The sequence below is a fragment of the Sturnus vulgaris genome, chromosome 7, assembly GCF_052056855.1.
Source record: "Sturnus vulgaris isolate bStuVul1 chromosome 7, bStuVul1.hap1, whole genome shotgun sequence".
In the NCBI taxonomy this organism is placed as follows: Eukaryota; Metazoa; Chordata; class Aves; order Passeriformes; family Sturnidae; genus Sturnus; species Sturnus vulgaris.
The window spans coordinates 9,902,779-9,921,291 of NC_142249.1; the positions used below are offsets into that span (position 1 = coordinate 9,902,779).

The 18,513-nt window shown below is 36.4% G+C and overlaps 1 long non-coding RNA gene across 6 annotated transcripts in view; it reads left to right on the plus strand.

Annotated features, from left to right (window-relative positions):
• The window catches only part of LOC106855920 (uncharacterized), a 180,678-nt gene that overhangs the window by 100,348 nt on the left and 61,817 nt on the right, over window positions 1-18,513 (plus strand). For all 6 annotated transcript variants that reach the window (XR_015804776.1, XR_015804777.1, XR_015804779.1 and 3 more), the window contains 2 exons: window positions 16,834-16,898; window positions 18,134-18,207. This is a non-coding gene — a long non-coding RNA (uncharacterized LOC106855920). The remainder of the gene's footprint in view (window positions 1-16,833; window positions 16,899-18,133; window positions 18,208-18,513) is intronic.

The window sequence follows — 18,513 nt, forward strand, 5'->3', positions numbered from 1 at the left end:
GATCTGGGACTGTGTTTTTAAGTTATTTTCTGGAAAGGCTGGGAACATGAGGACATTTTTCAGCAAAGAAGTTTGCTTGTATGTGTACACTTTTACTTGTGTATTTTTTTGCTATTTTATCGTGTAATATTTGGCTTAGTGCTGTAGACTGGGGCTTGCAGCCCCACTAGCATGTTCATGAATTCTGGTGTTTACAAACCTCCTCTATTTAGTATACATCTATTAATAAAGTGGATGATCAACTGATATTGTAGGAATATCTGTCAGTCCCACTGCTTTGCTACTTATTTCTATATTGACTTTGTGTGTTTCTGTCCGTCTGAAAATCATGCAATTCATTGCAGCCACAATAGATCATGTGTTGAACTTATGCTATGGGCGAATAACTGAATTGAAAATATATATATATATATATGCATTTTGATGTGTTTTACTACATTTAGATGCCTTTGAATAGATGTTTCATTTCCATTGTTGGGTCTGTTTAATGTTTGATTTACAGGTTTCCTATGCAAACTTTCAGTGGATACTCAAGTAGCTGAACAAGTGTTGTGATCCCTTATTGATGACAAGGTGGATTATTGTTGATTGAAACTACTTCCTCCCTTCCTAGAATCATCTTCCTATCAGATTCAGAGCCCGAAGAGATATGGAAGTTCTATGCAGTGTTTTGAGAAAACATGAAATAGTCCACCTGTGTGAGAGTACAAGAACAAATTTGTTATAGATGTGCCCTCCCCGTGTCCTCACGGGCCAGATGTGAGGCACCTCTGGCCTGGAGTTGCATAACCTCACTTGTGTGGCACTGAGCCCCTCAGCATCCAGGGAATGCTGCTTCCCACAGGAGCCTTCTCAGAGCCCGTGGGCTGGGTGGGGTGGATACACAATCATCCACACACAGTCCCTGTGATGTGCACATGGTGCTGCCTGCAAAGGCTGGAGGCTGAGCGTGGAGCCTGCAGTGAAAGCCTCATCAAAGCATTGTGTGTGGGTCACAATATTTAATGTTGGCACCTAGTGTGGGACACCTTTAGGGTGTGCTGCTTGCATCCACCGGGTCCTGACAGCTCTCTTTAAAGCTGGAAAAGGAAAACCAAAATCTGGATTCATCCACATGCCTACACTTGGACATAAGTTGGTTTAACATAGGAATTTCAATCTTTCAGTTCTGGCATTGATGTATTTTATTATTAAATCCTGTACTAAATGCAGAGGCAGGTGCAACCTTGATGAAAATGGGAGGGTTTCTGGAGCTAAATGTCCTCTTTTTTTGGTGTCTGTGCCTCAGAGACAAGTTGAATTTGTTTGTACCTCATCAATGGTGTCCCCTTTCCCTATACTCTCTTGATTGCCTTACTAATCTTCAGAAGGAGATTGGCCAACATGTTTCATCCTCTTTTGCTGCAGTTTCAGCTCTTTGGAGCCTTTGACTGCTGCTGTAAATCAAAATAGTCTCGGGATTGAAGTAGAAAGACAGTGGTCAGGTATTAGTTGTTATTTTCTTTTTTCTCTTTAGTCAGAGTTGGGATTGAATGCACGAGAGACGGAGTTTTGTGTTTGGACTTAGTTGTTAATTAATTCCTATATATGTAACAGTGAGTGCTACAGCACTTCCAGCTAACAAGCTAGAAATGAAGAAATGGTGATGTATCTAGCTCGTTACAAGGTCTTTTAAGGCCTAATTGTCCAATTAAAAGCTAACATCTAAATTATTTTTACTTTTGACCAAATGACCAAACACCTGTGACCTGCAGTGTGGCATTTTCTATTTAATTAACAAGGACTGCCTATACCCAAGAAGAAGAGGGATGAGAAGAAAAAAATCTCTGCTTTAAAACCTCCATCTTGCCCTCTACTTACTACTGTATTCCAAAACCCCAAATTTCAAAACCTTCACTATGTGATATTACACATTGCTATTCAAACTACGCACCAGTGATTCTAGTTCTATTATTCAATTTTGGAAGCCTTCTCCAAGACCTCAGGTCAAAAGCAAAGTTCTTTTTGGGGTCAGTGCCTGACAGCACAGAAAGTTCAAAACTCCCTGTTTCCAGGGTTCCAATAGCAATGTGAAATAGAGATGCAGACATTTGTTTTCTTCTCTGTGTGGCTCCACTTTCTAGTCATAATGACAATACTTTGAATCATAACATGAGTAGTAGAATACCTAATAGTTAAAGAGCTTTGAATAAAACCTTGCTGCTCAGAAAAAAATTCCCCAAAAATGAATTCCATTATATTTGAAAGTAACAATTTTCATTTAGAAACATGTAGAGTTCTATCATAATTTAAAACTTGGCGTCTGTTAATTGTAGCTTTACTTTCATGTGGTGGTTGTAAAGGTGAAATTTGTTATCTAGAAGGACATGGTCCACTTTTTTCTTAAAAAAAAAAAAAGGATGCAGACTTTTGACACTAAAAGAAATTCTGAGACAGGAATTTTCTGTGGTTCAGCTACTCCAAAATGAAACGTGGGAATTAATTTTAACAGGATAAGTAACTGCAGTCCAACCTAACATTTATGCCTGTTAGTCTTTATAGTGGAAAATTGTTAAATCTTTGTAAATCCTATATATCAACTTTGTTTCTTAACATAATATTGGCTCTTGTTACAGTACATATGTCGAGTACCTGCAGGCCCCAAAAGATTCAATTCCACTGACTCAGAGGTTTTGTTACTGCAGTTGCAAAACATTGCTTGACCTGTAGCTAAGGCAGGAATATAAAATTACAGGCAGAATACTGAAGAGAATTTAGGGTTAATAAATATATACTGCTACTGAAGCTGAAAGGAAATTTCTATTTCAGCTGAAATGTAAAAAGTGCCACGTCAACAGCTTTTGAATATCTCTTTGAGAAGATGAAAAGTATTTAAAAGAAATGGAATTGTGTGTTCTCTCAACCCTTCATATTTTCCTTTGCAACTTGAAAAACCTATTGAACTTGATGAAAAACAACAAAAGCTTTGGTTCATTAAGTGCCTTCAGCTCAAGGTCTTTCACTGACTGCCTAGGCACTGTTGCAGACTCCTACTAATTAAGCATGTAAAGAACACGTGATTTGTGCTTAGAAAGTATTTTTTTGCAATTAATAAGGCAATCTAATAAAAAAGTGTAATTTTTCTAGCAGGAGATCTCACTTTTTGAAATGTTGGATAATTAAGGGAAGTGAATACTGTTTGATAAATCTAATTCTTTTCATTTTTGCTAAAAGGTGGTGAAAAATACACCTCTTTCTTTAACTTCTCTTATAACACTTGATTTGGTGTAAGCCAAGTTTATGTTGAAGCAAGAGATGATGTCTGTTTTAGGGCTATGAACGCCTCATTTCTTGTAATGACATTGTAGAAACAGAGCTAAAAATGAGTAATTACCTGCTGCTTGAGATGCTGCGCCATGGCAGTCACTGCAGAAGGGATAATCCAAACAAAGGCTTCCTCATCATTCCCGGAAACTGCTCCCATTGTTCTTGCTCTGGCTGCTGCTGCTGATGTAAGGTGGTAATTGGCACTAATGCCTGTCTTGCTAAACATTTGTTTCAAGAGTCCCACATTTGGGAAAGAGACTGAAAGGTCAGAAGAAAATCAAAAGAAGTTTTGAGTGTTTTCTCACCCAGTCCCCAGGATGGCTGAGCACATCTCTTGGGCAATCAGAATTAAGACTAGATTTGATCTCTGCAGAACACAAACACAAAGCCTAAGTAAAGGGGGCTGGACATTAACCACAGTGAGACCTGAGAATAATTTCCTTTAAGTGGGTGGGCTGTAGAAATATGACTTACTTCTACATAGATTGATTTTGTTTTTATGATGGCAATTAATTTTAATATCTACCAAAAAGAGGTAAATTTATTTCCCATAAAATGTTAATGTTTTGTTCAAGTTTCTGTATTTTTTACTACCCAGTTCAGCCAGTTGCAATAGAAATGAAGAAGCTGCTCAAAACCAAGCAGCCAGGGACATTTCCTTCTGTCTTCAACGTGCTACACAGGAGGTTGAGGGGATGGTTGGGGTGCCTGAGATTTGGTGTCTGCATTAATGCTCATGCTTTCATTCTTTGGTGTAATGAATGTATTTGCATTTTACCTAGAACAGAATAATTTCTGCAAGAGGGATTGCTTCTTTTGGTGTGTACTGTAGAGTATAAGAATCTCCTGTAGGAGACCAACAGCTCAAGAAGATTATTTTATTGTAATATTTGTTCTGATGTGCCAAGAGGCACTGACCTGAAGTTCCAAATATCCTGGCTGTGCCATTTGATCCTGGAATTGTAATGTGCAAATTGAACAGCAAAACTTTGCTTTCATTTTTTAAAATAGTTTTCTGAATTTAGCTCCTCAAAATGAGACACGTTTCAACACTTTCACTCCTTCTCTCCCTTCTTCCCTCTTTTCTTTCTTCTCTCTCATTTTCGTTACATCTTTCTCCATATTCAGCAAATAAAAATCAAACGTGAATATTTTCAGTTCAATTTTTGGCATTTTTAGCATTTTTACTCAGCTGTAAAATTATTGTGGATATAAGTAATATTTATGAGTATCTTGTACATACCCATAGTGAATAGTTAATTTAATAAAGATGGGCATTGTAGGCAGAGTTGCCCATCTCTTTTATATATTTATATTTTTCTTTATGTTATTTTATAGTCTGTTTCCACCAATAAGTGGTCACTGCTACACAATGCAAATTGTCCATTGTTCAGATTTTAGGCACTACAAGATTTAATTGATTAATTTAATTGAAATGCATGAAACTAGCAACATAAAAATGTTGTTTGCTTTTCAACATTAGATGCTTAATTAGTGATTTGGCAGGTAGGACAAGTAGGGAGGGTATTTCCTGATGATGGATAATTCATTAAGCTGAGTGCCAACAGAAAATCTAAAATCCCTTAACTGCCATTAATTAATTTCCAGGAAATACCTGGCTCGGGTGGAGCGGGTCATTATGCTTGTATTCCACGTAAAACTGTGAAAGGTGAAAAGAAATCAAAATAACTCAGGCAGCGTATTGTGCGAGGGCAGTGCAGAGCCCCAGCTCTGTCCGATCCCTGGGGCTGTGCAGTGACACAAACGGGCCACCACATCTGTCCTGGTAGCCAGCACAGCCCAGGGACACCAAACCAGAACTTCACAGCCACTTTAGGTTTGGCAGTGCACTGGTGTAAGCAGGATTTGTGCTTTTATATTCATATTTGAAAGCAGTTTGGCTTGTTACTAAAAGGCCTCTTGAATGTTCTAAGGATGTTCAGGCAGTGGCTTCTCCCCTGACACACATTCACATGGGGTAAAATTAGGTTACAAACATTTTTGCAAGGTATCAGGTTGCTAAAGTGTGTTTCTGAATTTTTTGTTATAGTCTATAGTTGCTCATTAGTTACTTCAAATTGCTTTTCTGATAGAGACAAAAGAATAGGTAGTTATTGATAACAAACCATGTGTTCTTCACTCTGATTATACCATTATTTTCCAATATATCAAAGGAAAAGGGAGGAAAAAGCAATTTTTTTCCCCTCCCAACACTTCCTTTCCTGGGATATCTATGTAATTATTAACCAGAAGTCTTGTTTTTTATTGAAATAGTATCTTTAGTCTAAGGTGTGGTGAACATTGATTTAGAGACTTCATGATTCTGAAATAGGTGGGCTGTGCTACATATATTTCTGCTCACACAAGTCCAAGTGAGAGGAGGACCAAGCCCAGAGAGGCAGCTTTAGTTTCCTTCTAATGAGCATAGCCATCCTTCTGTTGACAATAAACACAGGTAAATAAAATTGGGAACTGGTGCCATTTCAAATTATCTCAAACTCTGTAAAAATTTTTCTTTTCTTTTGTGGATGGTTTGTTGGCTCCCTGAGCATTTCGAAGTAGGTTACAATTTATTATTTTTTTGATTTTTTTTTTTTTAATTGGTTAATGTTATAATTGTCAGAGGAGATTTCCTCTCCTTTTTTCCCTCCTTCAACAGCAATTCAGAGTTATATTTGGGAGATACTCACATGCACGTGATCAAAGTTCAGCATTTCAGGTGCTTTGGGAGCCCAAACCTATTTCAAGTTAGAGTAATAAAGGTTATTAAAGAGAAGAAACATAATAATCCCTAACATACTTCATATCAGGAGAGAGTATATATGCAGTTATACTGATAAATTTCTTTCCATTTTTAAACTTCCCATTAGTGTGTACAAACTCGTCTTAAATTCAACAAATCCTGGAGTGTAATTTAGACAATAGGAACATTCTAAATACTCAGGACTTTCATCTAAATCTTAATCAAATAAAATTGGAGTTTGATGAGGATATTAGTTCAGTTTGTGTACATAAGGACTCTTCATACTGTTCAGAAGTAGACTTGACAGAACATTTTAATTTGCTTTAGCCAAGGAACATTTCCACCACTTTTCTTCACCAGGCTGTACAATAATTTTTTTCCACATCCTGACAGCATCAACAGCTGATGGGTGAGCCCTGCAATTTTTCCATCATTGCATTTTCGAGAGAATGTGTGTGCAGAGATAGGAAAGTCACTTTAGGTGGTGGTGCAGAAGGTGGAGACTTAAATGGGACTGAGAAAGAAAGAGAGAACTATAGGAAGTGTATAGCAAAGTAGTTCACTTCCTTATATTTGTTAAATGAGCGAGTTCCCACACATTAATTTTGGCCAGACTTGTGTTACATTTTTAAGTACCCTTAAGGATCAGTTGATACCAGGCTTAGATAACTTATTGAGCCACTTTGCCTTTTCTTTAATAAAATACATCAGATTTTTTTTTTTTCTCCCCAGGATGCTGTGTCTCAGCAAAATTTTAACGCCTTTAGGAAGAATAAGAATTCTAATGTATCTTGAAAACCCTTGCCATGATTATTCAATGGCTAGTTGTTTAAATTTAAACAGTGTTCCCAAGGGACAGGAAAAACTCCTGATAAGAAACAATGTAGTCTAATGGTAAAGATCTTATGATTGTGGGCTTTTCAATGATCATTCTAATAAGTCATGTACTTTCATAACAGAACAAGATATCTTGTACTCACAAATGAAGGGTGGATATTACTGCATAAACTACATACAATGCCTTTCAGGCTTTTTGTTTAGATGCTGTTTAAATACAAAGCTCAAATCCCTCTATCACTGAGATGGGTGGTAGAACTTCAAAGGGAGAAAGAACATACCCACTTTATCTCATCTAGCAGAGATACAATGGGACAATGAATACAAGAACAATTTTATTTTTTCAGATGTAAACCTAAGGACAAGAAAAGAATGTATTTTATTGCTCTGTTTTCCCTGTGGGACACACCTAGGAAATATTATAGTGCCCTTATTTTTTAAAGTGAAGAGGAAATTGCAGATTTTGTCTGGAACCAGATCCCATTCAGAAGATACAGTCATATTTCTTTCCAGCTAGACAACTGAGTTATCTTTCTGATGAAAAAGCTAATGTCATATGGCCTTAAATTTAGAGCTGCTGATAGCCTTGTCCTAATCTTAGAATCATCAAAGTGGTTGACATAATGCAATTATTAGGAAACCTGTATTTTGATGGAAACCACCTTTAGAAGTTCATATGGATAGAAAATAAAAAATTCTCCGGTAGTAATTGGAATACATTCTTAATGTGGAAAACTGACCAAATATTTGAAATTTGTCTCCTAGAAAATGTAGTGAGGGTTTGAATGTCACTGGAAATCAAAAATAATTAATTGTTCAACTTAACTCAAGGCAATGTATTATGTTATGCATTACAAAAAATTAAGTCCCTCAAGTTTCTTGTAGGTAGTACAGTTTTCTTTAATAATTCCTTATGCAAAGTTGCTTTGCCTCTAGTCACAATAGAATGTTATGCCCTGATTACTTGGTTCCAGCTAAAGTGGCCTGAAGGTTTGCCAGCAGAGGTTCTGATTAAATATTAGCAAAACATTTTCACTGGAAGAGTGGGCAGGAGTTGGAATAAGTTGCTCAGGGTGGTGATGGGGTGCTCAGGAGCCATGTGGGTGGAGCACAGGGGGATGTGGTTTAGGGGTGCCTGTGATGGGCTGGGTTAGGTTGATGGTTGGCCCTGGGTGGTGTTGAAGGGCTCTTCCAAATTTTGATGGTTCTTGTGTGATTCTGGGATCTACACTGTGTAAAGGAATGATGCAGTCCTTAGTATACAGTGATCAGATACTCTCTTCATGTCCTTAAGTTTGCAAATGATGATTTGACTGTGACTTGAAAAAAACTGTTTTGAGCGTGTGAGACTGAGGATGGAAAAGGCACATAGAAGGACATGCTTTGTAACTGACCAGTACAGCTGCTGTTAGAGCAGGAAGAGTTCTTGCTGAGACAATAAACTGCAAAAGGCCCAAAAATTGCTGATGGGAATCTTGAAATTTGAGTTCTTACAGATTCCTTTGGTTGTCTTAGCATTTTATTTCATTATTGCACACTGAAGATTGCTAGGAAATTAGATAATATGTGGATTTTATTTATTATACCCATTGTAATAAAATTAAGTCTTTATGATTCAGTTTGCAATTATAACTTGGGGGGTTTTATAGGAAATTTCAGTTCAGCTTCCCATGTAAGTGTGTGGGAGGAATATGAGAATATTATTTCATTTTTTTATATGTACTCTTATTCAGTATCTTTCCCATCATATTGATTTTGTACATTTACCTTGATGCAAATTGCCTTGTACTTAAATGAGTCTGTGGATGCAAAGTTTTTAGGCCCTTTTTTCTTTAAACATACCTTTGCTAAGAATCTTTGCTAAGATTTTTCAGCTTTATCTTCACCAGTAGCGCATGCTTTGTATAAGTGTTTATTTTCTAGCATAAATGATGATAAATGCAGTAAAATACTTGTTTTTTTTCTTTTAATAGTTGGCAAAGATATATTCTATTTAAAGGACACATGCTTAAAGTATGTCTTTCAAATAAAAGCATATTTATGAAACTTAATTTTAGGCCAGTGCTTTAATGTCTATCTAATACTGGGAACTCCTACACCTATCACAGACCAGAGAATAAGAATAATTATACTTTAAAAGAATTGACTTCCCATCTCAGGCTTTCAAATTTACCCATTATCTATCTTTCACTGTAGATGTGTGCAAAATAATGTTGTTACACAGATCAGTGTGTGTCATGTGTATCCAAGGTAATGCAGGGTGGAGCAAATGTGAAGTTTGTTCTAGTGTATCTTACTCTAGTGCCAAATTTCAGCTGATAGTTGTTTTTCAGATTTTGTTATTTTTATTGGAATCTACAATGTTAGCAAGTGACAGGCCAGTCAGAACACACTGGGGATATCTGGATATATTTCCATGAAAAACAATTTTTTTCTTCAGCACCTTTACTAGTGCTGGAAGACGTGAGGCTGCACACAGCTGGAGTTTCACATCTTGGGGTGCTTGCAGAGTTGGAAGTCGTGGATTGTGTTGTTTTCATCATGAAACCTGAACATACATATCATACCTATCATTTGCACATGTCAAGACAATGGCAAGGCATAGTTCCATGTACTAAAAGAAAATAATATAATGCTTTATTAAATTCAATTCAGCCAACTATTTTTAATTAATTGTATTATTTCAATGCATTTTTAATGTATAAAATACTAATTATTAAAAAAATAGTAAAAAATATTTCAAATTTGTGACTTGAAATAATTTGCTGTTTTGCAAATTGAATATGGTTTTAATTACTTTTTTTCTGAATTCCAATTCCACTGTCTATTTCATCTACTATTCATAACGCTTGTGTGAAGGAACTCTGCTTGCTTTAAAGACAATTGCAATTGTCTGGTATTACTTCTGACTTTTAAATAAAGCCAAGCAGTAGCCTTTCTCCTTCCAAAACACCATTGTATTTATTGTATGACAAATGGTATGTATCAACAAAACTTCAGGACTTATCTGGAGCTCTATTCCACAGGATTATGAGGATGCATATGCACGTCAAAGTTAATCTCACTGAAAATAAACCAAGCAGAAGTAAGTCTTCCCATCTATAATTTAGCCTTTTAGCTCAAATTAAAAAATTTACGATCGTATTTCTGAGAAGATAAAAAGATTGAGATTTGCTTTTAGTACTTGCTTACATTTGTAAGGGCTAAAGTGATCATGGCACTAGTTCTGCCTGAGAATTAAGTTCTCAAAGGAGACTCTAGCCATAAGAATAACTTACCACAAAATACAAGCATCTTGAGGAAACAACAGAATGAAAGCCAAATGTCAGAAGTTGGAGAACAAACATTTAATTTCTGATTCCTACTTTTCCTAGTTAGGTGAACACTTCATTGGAAGTGAAGAAGAAGCTGCTCTGAACTGTGCATGCTCTGGAGCTGGACACAGAAACCTGTCACCTGTGTCAATGTACAAACCCCTCTGGTTTCAGTAACAGAAAGGAATATTTCCTACATCAGCTTGAAATTTGAATGACTTGACTCCATACAGTTCTTCCACAGGGTTCACAGAGCTATTTTGAAATAGCATAGAAACTGTCATGTTTTTGATGTTATTTAGTTTGTTCTGGCTTTATAGAACATTAGTATCAGCTCTTCATCCCAAACTAGATCCTAAACTTTTCCTCCCTGATGGTATTTCTGATTCTAAATAGCTAATCACTTACTCAGAATGCAGAGACTTCCACTAAGGTATTACAATAGTCATGTAATTGAAGAGCACCACTTCACAGGTATTTTGACAAATACATGCAATGTATGTGACTAACACTTGGATGAGAACCAGTGAAAATCTTTGCTTTTGGGGCAGGTTCCTTCTTGATATGCAAAGGATCTGCAGCATTCACTGATGATCTCACAACTCACATGTGTCCCATCCTATTGTCCATGTTTTCTTGTTTTACTTCATCAGTTATGTCACTCTTCGACGCTTTTCCTATTGCATTCGCATCACTTTTCTTATCTCTTCCCACATTTGTTTCCTTGTGGCATTGCCTCATTCAGTACATTGCATTCTCCAAGTTCCTTGACAGCTTCTAGATTAATCTCTTTTTTTCCTTCTATGTAAAGGTTTTGTTTAGCCTTTGATTTATTTTCCTCTTGTGCCAGTTCCTTTCCTGCAATTTCAGTTATACAGTCCTCTTGCAGTGGTATTAACAATTCCCTGCCCTTATTGGCTTGCACACAATTAGGATTTTTCAGTCACTTTCTGGGATTTTGTATTCCTCTCTTTCTAGCATTTCTTATTACATCTGAACTTAAATTCATAACCTTAACTGCACAAGCATGAGTTTTAAGTATTAAAGTTTTAAATATACCAAGGGAATCAATCTAATCAAAACTTAATTTTCAAGTTATTTCTCTAACAAAGCCTTTCTGCACGCTGCTCCAGGCTTTCTATCTTTCTCCACAGCACATACCTATATGTCACTTGTCTCTCTTAAACTGCTTTTTATAACTTCTGTATTTCATACAGAAAAAAGAGGATAGTTTCCCATGCCACTTGTACTATTAGTATAAACTATTGTCACAGGATAGTTTTTGAGATTGCCCAAAGTAGGTATAGATCTTATGCTAAAAACAAAGGAAGAAATAGTTCTTCCATGAAATTCTGTTATCTCTAGAGAATTACTTTGAGCTCTTTTTTGAGTTTCAAAAAATCTTTCTTTCCGCTCTTCTAAGTTATATATTAGCATTGTAATTTTTCTAGAGTTATTAGAAGTTCATTTGATTATTTGCATAATTTCAAAGTTAAAGGCAATTGTCACATTAAAGATTAGGAAAAAAGCATGTCCAACCAAATATGTGAAAAAATAGAAATTTTTGCTGTTGTGAAATACCTACTATTTGAGCAAAATTTCTCTAAGTTAATTAATTTATTCAAAGTAAACACAACTTTCAGAGGACGCAGGCTTAGTCTGACTTGTGAGCAAATTAAAGGGAGATCTTTTTCACTCAGAATTTCTTAATACAGTAGTTTACTGCATTACTTATAGAGAAAGTGACATCTTTCCTATCATTAGGAAGGGTGAGCAAATTAATTAGAGTTTATAATCTAGGTTTAAATTCAAATAATATTGTCACATTTCTTATGATGGATACAAACTTACATTTTAAAGTGGAATTGGAGGGAGAAGTTAATTTTCAGAAGTGAGTGATGCTGTACATGAAACCAGTCTGTACATATTGCCTGAAACTTCCTAAGCAGAACAGACAAACTTTATGAATATCTTTTGTTTCTTTAATTTTTAAAATATTGTGACATTTTTTCCCTCTTTATTTATTTTTGTCTAATTGCAGGGCAGGTGAAAAGGCAATGCAGAAGCTGGGGAGAGAGGTAAATCTTTCTAGTTGTAGAAACAGAATTTAATCTGTGAAAGGAACATTTCCACCTTTTCATGCTCTGTTTCCTCACTCTGGAGACATCCTAGACCAGACCAGTCATGACTAAAAAAAGACATTAAATTTGGAATCTCTACTAGAGTTCACTCAAGTTATCCTGAGTTACAGCTGTTTATTAGAAAATTTGCTGCTCTCAAATTCTTCATTGCATTAGGTAGAATGAATTCTTTTTCCACTGAATGAGACTTTTTTTTTCTGTAGTATTTATTGCATTCTGTTTTTGTGGTTTTTGGTTTGTATTCTAAGTTTTGGAAGAGAAACTAATTCCTTTATTGTTACAGAAAACAAATTTCAACAATTTTAATGCAACCATTGTTTTTTTGATTTGTGTCTGGTTTTAGATTTTGTCATTTTTTTCCCGTTCTCGTTGAATTTTCACAGTGTGGGACACACTATACAGTAAGCTGTAACTGCAATTCCCGGGGAAAGGCAGGGGTAATAGGGATAAACACAGTATCCTGTTAGGAAACAGTCCTTTGTAGACAAAACCCTCCTTCTCCTGGATTGATATTGGACAAAGAAAATTGTTGTGCTTATATTTAAAACCAGTTTCTAGCAGGCCAGTTCACTTGTTCCTGCCCTGGGCTGTGTCTTGTCATTTTCTGTGCTGATCTCATCTCAGTTTCTATTTGATGTTTTATGCCTGGGGGCATTGGCAACAGTCAAATCTTCCCTCTTCCAAGCTGTGGTCCCTAAAGACAGGAAGTTTGTGCCCTGGGAGGCAGGAACCTTGTTCAGTCACAGAGGTGCAGGTAAGAAAGCAGAGCAAGCAGCAAATATGTGCTTAACTCAGTCCAGCTGCAGCCTGGGAATCCCAGCTGTGAAGGTGAACTCACCCTCTTTTCTTCATCAGAAGTAAAACTCTTGCCTACGTGCTTGTCTGAGAAACCGAGTGAATATTCTCTCAGCACACAGGGACCAACATGAGCCCTTTTTCCCTGCCTGAAAGCCACAATGTGTGCGAGTGGCTTTGTGCTGAAGCCTTGCAGGGCTAATCCTCAATGGCAATATCTGGCCCAGAATACAGATCAGGTGCTGCTCCACTGCTTTGGTTCCAGTGTGGAGCAGCGTGTCAGCTGTAGAAAGAGCTGATGTATACACCTCCACTAATCCCCTGAACAAGGCTCTAATGAAATATGCTAATTGGAGCTGCCATTAATTTTAATGAGATTTCCCCTTGGGAATGTTAGCCCATGAAGACACCAGTATTTTTTGTGTGCTCAGTGTGATGTTTCTTAAAGCTGCTGGCAGGATCCATAATGGAGAGACACGAACAGCAAGCAGAATTAGGATTCCCATGTATCCTGAGGGGTCCTCAGTTCTATTCAGGTTTTCAGTATAGGCAGGAAGCCTCACTAGGGTTCATATGAAGCAAAAGTAGACATGGTCTGAAGAAAACCAGATGATGAAGACAATTCTGAGAATGTGTTCTTGAGTGTATACAACTTTGTGTTTGTTTTTAATATGTGTAACCATGAAGGGATTAAAAATAAGAGCCTGAATGAGAGCTATTGTTAGTAAAAGCAAAATTCACTGCAGAATAGGAAGAAACAACTAAAGAACCAAAACAAAGAAACAAAGGGTAAGCAGGTGCAGAAAAAGAAAAAAAAAGTTTATGTAAACATTTTAAATGTTGAATATAAATCTGTTTCCTCATTTTTCTGAAGAACCAAAGCATAATTACACTGATTTACTGTCCTCTTTGACACTTTTGACGGCCAAGTTGCAACAGAAAGTGAATAATTTTGCTGATGAGAGGGTAATTTTCCTCTAAGTTGGAATTCTCTCCTTTTCCTTTACCCATTTTTATGGGTGTTTATTTCTTCCTTATTTAGGCAGCTTTAGGGACTTTATTGTAAGTTTTAGCCTTAAAAATGAATACTGCAATGACTTCCACTGTCATTAGTAAAACAAGGAATCATTTAGAAAACCCAAACAAAATCCAAAGTGCAGGGGAGTTAGACATATATAGTAAGAACAGGCTTCTGTATGGTGAACTTCTACTTGGAAGGGACCAAATAATAAGAGAAATGTTATTATCTCATTTAAGAATGTGGGATGAAGAACAGAGCAATGATGTGACTTGACTAATGGTGTAGGTCTGAGCTGGGAACAGAATCCAGACTGCCTGACTCCCCAGGCAGAGCATTAAACAGATTGCCTTTCTCTCCTCCTTGAGAAATAAGTGAGGGCTACCTGTTAAACAGCCTGGATTTGATGAAATATACACTGTATATTTGATTTAGTGAATTGTCTTTTATCACGGTGATGGTATTTTCTAAAAGAATCTATAGTGAAACTCCCTAATTGCAAATTATTTTTAGTTTCACTGTGTCACTACCATAATGATACTTGCTAATCAAAGTGACTGTATCATGTCAGAAGACACTGGTGTTTATCTTTCAGGGAATAAGCACCAGAAAATGCTGCACAGGATTTCTGTTCTTTGTAAGCAGCCCTTGTTAACATTTAACCCTGGAACACATGGTCTAAGTCTGAAGGAGCAAAAATAAATCTGTCGCCTTGAAAATGGTTTTAAATATATATGCAAAAGTTTATCTTTTTGGACTTAGTATTATCTAGTGTGAATTGCAGAATATTCCTTTAAAACCAGCCATGGTGATATAGCAGATTTCTTTAGGGCATGTATATCACCATGGTGATATTCATGCCCTAAAGAAATGGTCATACAGTTCACCGCTGTAAAATACATTCTTAATTTGTAAATTAGAGTCCTACCTCTGCTGGAGGCTGAATTGGGTAGACTTTAGCCTGAGAGATACACAACTTGGTAAAAGCAAATCACCCGAAATTAAACGAATCAATGTTTAGAGCAAATTAGAACTCACAAAAGAAAAGAAATATGCTGTTTAAGTCCACAGAAGATATATAGAAGGATGAACGGTATATGATCTGTAGAAATGGGGTTAAAGTGGAACTTTGCTTAGTACAGTAACTGTGACAAAAGCTGGAGCTTGCACATTTTGTATTCCCAGACATGTCCCTAAGCTATCTTTAATGAATGCTCTTCTCATTAATTTAAATGCTGCTAACATGCAGCTAGCAATAAGATAATTAAAGAAATTCTTAATTTAGATGCAGGCTCTCTGGTTATTCCACATGAAGTAGCAGAGCTATACATTGTTAAATTCAGGACAGAAATATGAGTTTTCAGAGATGCATTTAACAGCACTGGGGAGGGGGATAGGGGAAGAAAAGAGAAATGCTGCTCTTTAGAGGAGGAAAGTGACTGTGGGTTTGAAGGACTATACATTTATTTTCCTAAGGCCGACTGTCTTCCAGCAGAGATTTCATCTTCATGGTAATTAAAGCTTTTGGGGCAGGAGCTCTCCTTTTGTTTTCTACTTGCACAGCACTAAGGATAACAAAGTTCTGGAGCAATAAATTGGGGGACCACAGTAATTCACTGGGAAGAACACTGGGGAGACTGTAACATGAATGAAGGTTATACATAATTTCAAGGACATTATAACAAAGGAGAAAAATTCCTTCTTTCTTCTGCTGGTGAATTCAGGAGCTCTCCATATTTGTTGCTAGGACACCTGTCATCCAAAACTTAGCTTTGTGCAGAGGGTAACCTCTCTTCTCATTCATTTGGATAGCTTTCCCTGGATTCAATCCTGAGTTTGCTGTCAGTTACCTCTAAATTCCATGTTAGCAGATATGTGAGAGTGACCCAGCATTGTAAAGCAGCTCATGTTGACATATTTTTCTATAAAAACTTTTAGATGTAGGGAAGTTCAGAGACTTCAATACAAAACCATAAAACCTGTCTGCTTCCTTTACTGGAGTTTGCTGCAAAGCATTATGAACTGAAGATTAGAACTTCTGCCTCTATGGAAGCTGAATTTAGCTGGCTTTGGGCTTTGCTTTTGTGGCATTTTATGTCAAAGTTGTAGAGAAATTATTTAGTTCCTCATTTTGAAATATTTTAGCAGAAGGAGGCCTTTATAATAAGTGATGTGAACATGTAACATCTGATAATGGAGTTCTGCCTCTGTGCATTAAAATCAACAGTGTAGTGACCTCTTTAAAAACGTTTAAAATTAGAACAACTCTGGATTTTCTTTAGTTTTAAAACAGGAAGAAGCCCCATAATTCTGTATTTTGTTTTTATAATAAACCAGGAAAAAGAGTTCAATTAAAATATCGTGTGAGGTAAAATAACTGAATTTCAGCAAATCTGGCTTCTAGCCTGGCTTTGTATGACCATATTTGCCTAATATAAATAATCTAAAATTTAATATTTAATGGAACTACATCCTTAATGGCATAGTTCTTTATATCTAAGAAAAAAATCCCAAACAAAAAATGAATGTGATGTTGGAAAAAGCCAGGTTTAATGTTGTTAGTTTAATATCCAAGTGTAATAAGCATATGGATAGTAAACAGATATTTTAATGTTTAATATGCTCTTGTCTCGGCCATGTGTACCTAAATCTCTTTCAAATGTTCTGTTTTTTCTTTAGGAGTCTGGTACATCAGCTGCTCTCATCCAAGCACTGCTGACTGAACACTGTGTGTGCTTGTGCAGGTGGGTACAAATCTGGCCACTTAATTATGGCTCTGGAGGCTTTCTTAGACCATGAGGGTAAGGAATAGAAGAGAGATTTTTCTGTGCTGTTTAATGTTATTGCCATGAAACAATTTGCTTCAAATATACTTCTGGCCATCCCATGGTTTATGGCACTGAGAGAGGAGAAGACATCCTGTAGCAGCAGGAGTTGCCCTCGGTGCTGAGCTGGAGACTTGGTTGTGGAACCAATGGAAAAAGGAGATGTGGAACAGGGCTCTCAACCAGGTGACAGCAGGGAGAAGACAATCAGGTTAAAGCTGAGGCCTTGGTGTGCTGGCTGGTTTGTCCTCATGCACTGAACAGGGAAGATGTGGGATATCTCTTTGATAAACAGATGTAAAGAATATTTGGAAAACGACTTTCTATGGTTTTAGCCAGGATGCTGCCAATTAGGAGCCCTCCCTCCTGCACACCCACTGGGTACAAATTAGACCACAGTGGGGATCTATTTGCAGTAATTGAATTTTGATGAAGTTGCTTACGTTCAATTTCTCCCCTGTTCCATCAGCTCCTTCTCGAAGATATTTTCTCTGTTATTTAAGAACAGATGTTTTCATTGTTTAGTATTGTTCACTAAAAACTTATGTTGATTTATATGACTTGAAAATTATAAAAATGACACAAATAAAACTTCAGGGTTCAAGTTTGCTGTTCCAAGTTAGATTAATCTCTTTTATGTATATATATAAACCTAACATGAGCTGGAGTCAACTGTGAATTTTTTTCCTTTTTATTTTTTTTTTAATTTTTAAACAATTCTCTTGTTTTCAGCAGCATATAAATTCCTATAAATTTTATAATTTTAACTTTTCTTGGAGATTATTTGAAAAGTCTTCTGGATATGCACAACTCATGCAGTCGGACATTCAGCAGCTGCTGTAAAAGTTAAAGAATTGAAGAAATCACAACAGCCATAGAATTCCCAGTATTTTTGGTGAATGATTCAAAGGAAGTCATTGTGCTTATAATTCAAAATCACAGTGATTAATTCTCAGATTTTTGGAGGTGATATTGTTACCAATATTCATTCTCATTCTAGTATGTCAAAATGTCTGACAATGGGTAACAAACAGCAAGAAATAACCCACTGTACCTTTTTGGAGTGTATTTGATAGCACAACTCCTGACCAACTATCAAAAATCTCTTGTTTTCCACTGGGGGTTGTCTAAACAAACCTTCTCTTTTCTTCCAGCATTTGATACCCCTTTCATCAGCTACTCCAACACTCAGATTACTCATCTGAGTCCTATTCTCCCCACATCTATAGTAAGTATTTAAGCAGTAAATTAACACATATATTAATGGATTGCATGCCTTGATAACAGTGCATCCTGCAGAGATCTTGTAATTCTTTTGTTGTACCTTACTTCTTCTTTCCCTTACTTTTTATTAATTGGATCAATTAAGATTTTAAATTCTTCTGTGATTATTATCAGGAAAAATAAATTGACCAGGGGAGTTTGTTGCTTAATAAATACTCAGGAGAATCAGTGAAAAGATTTTTTTTTCCCCTGCAAATTCTTTGTTGGACAGTTTTGAATTTTTGAAAACATAACTATCATCTGGTTCCTG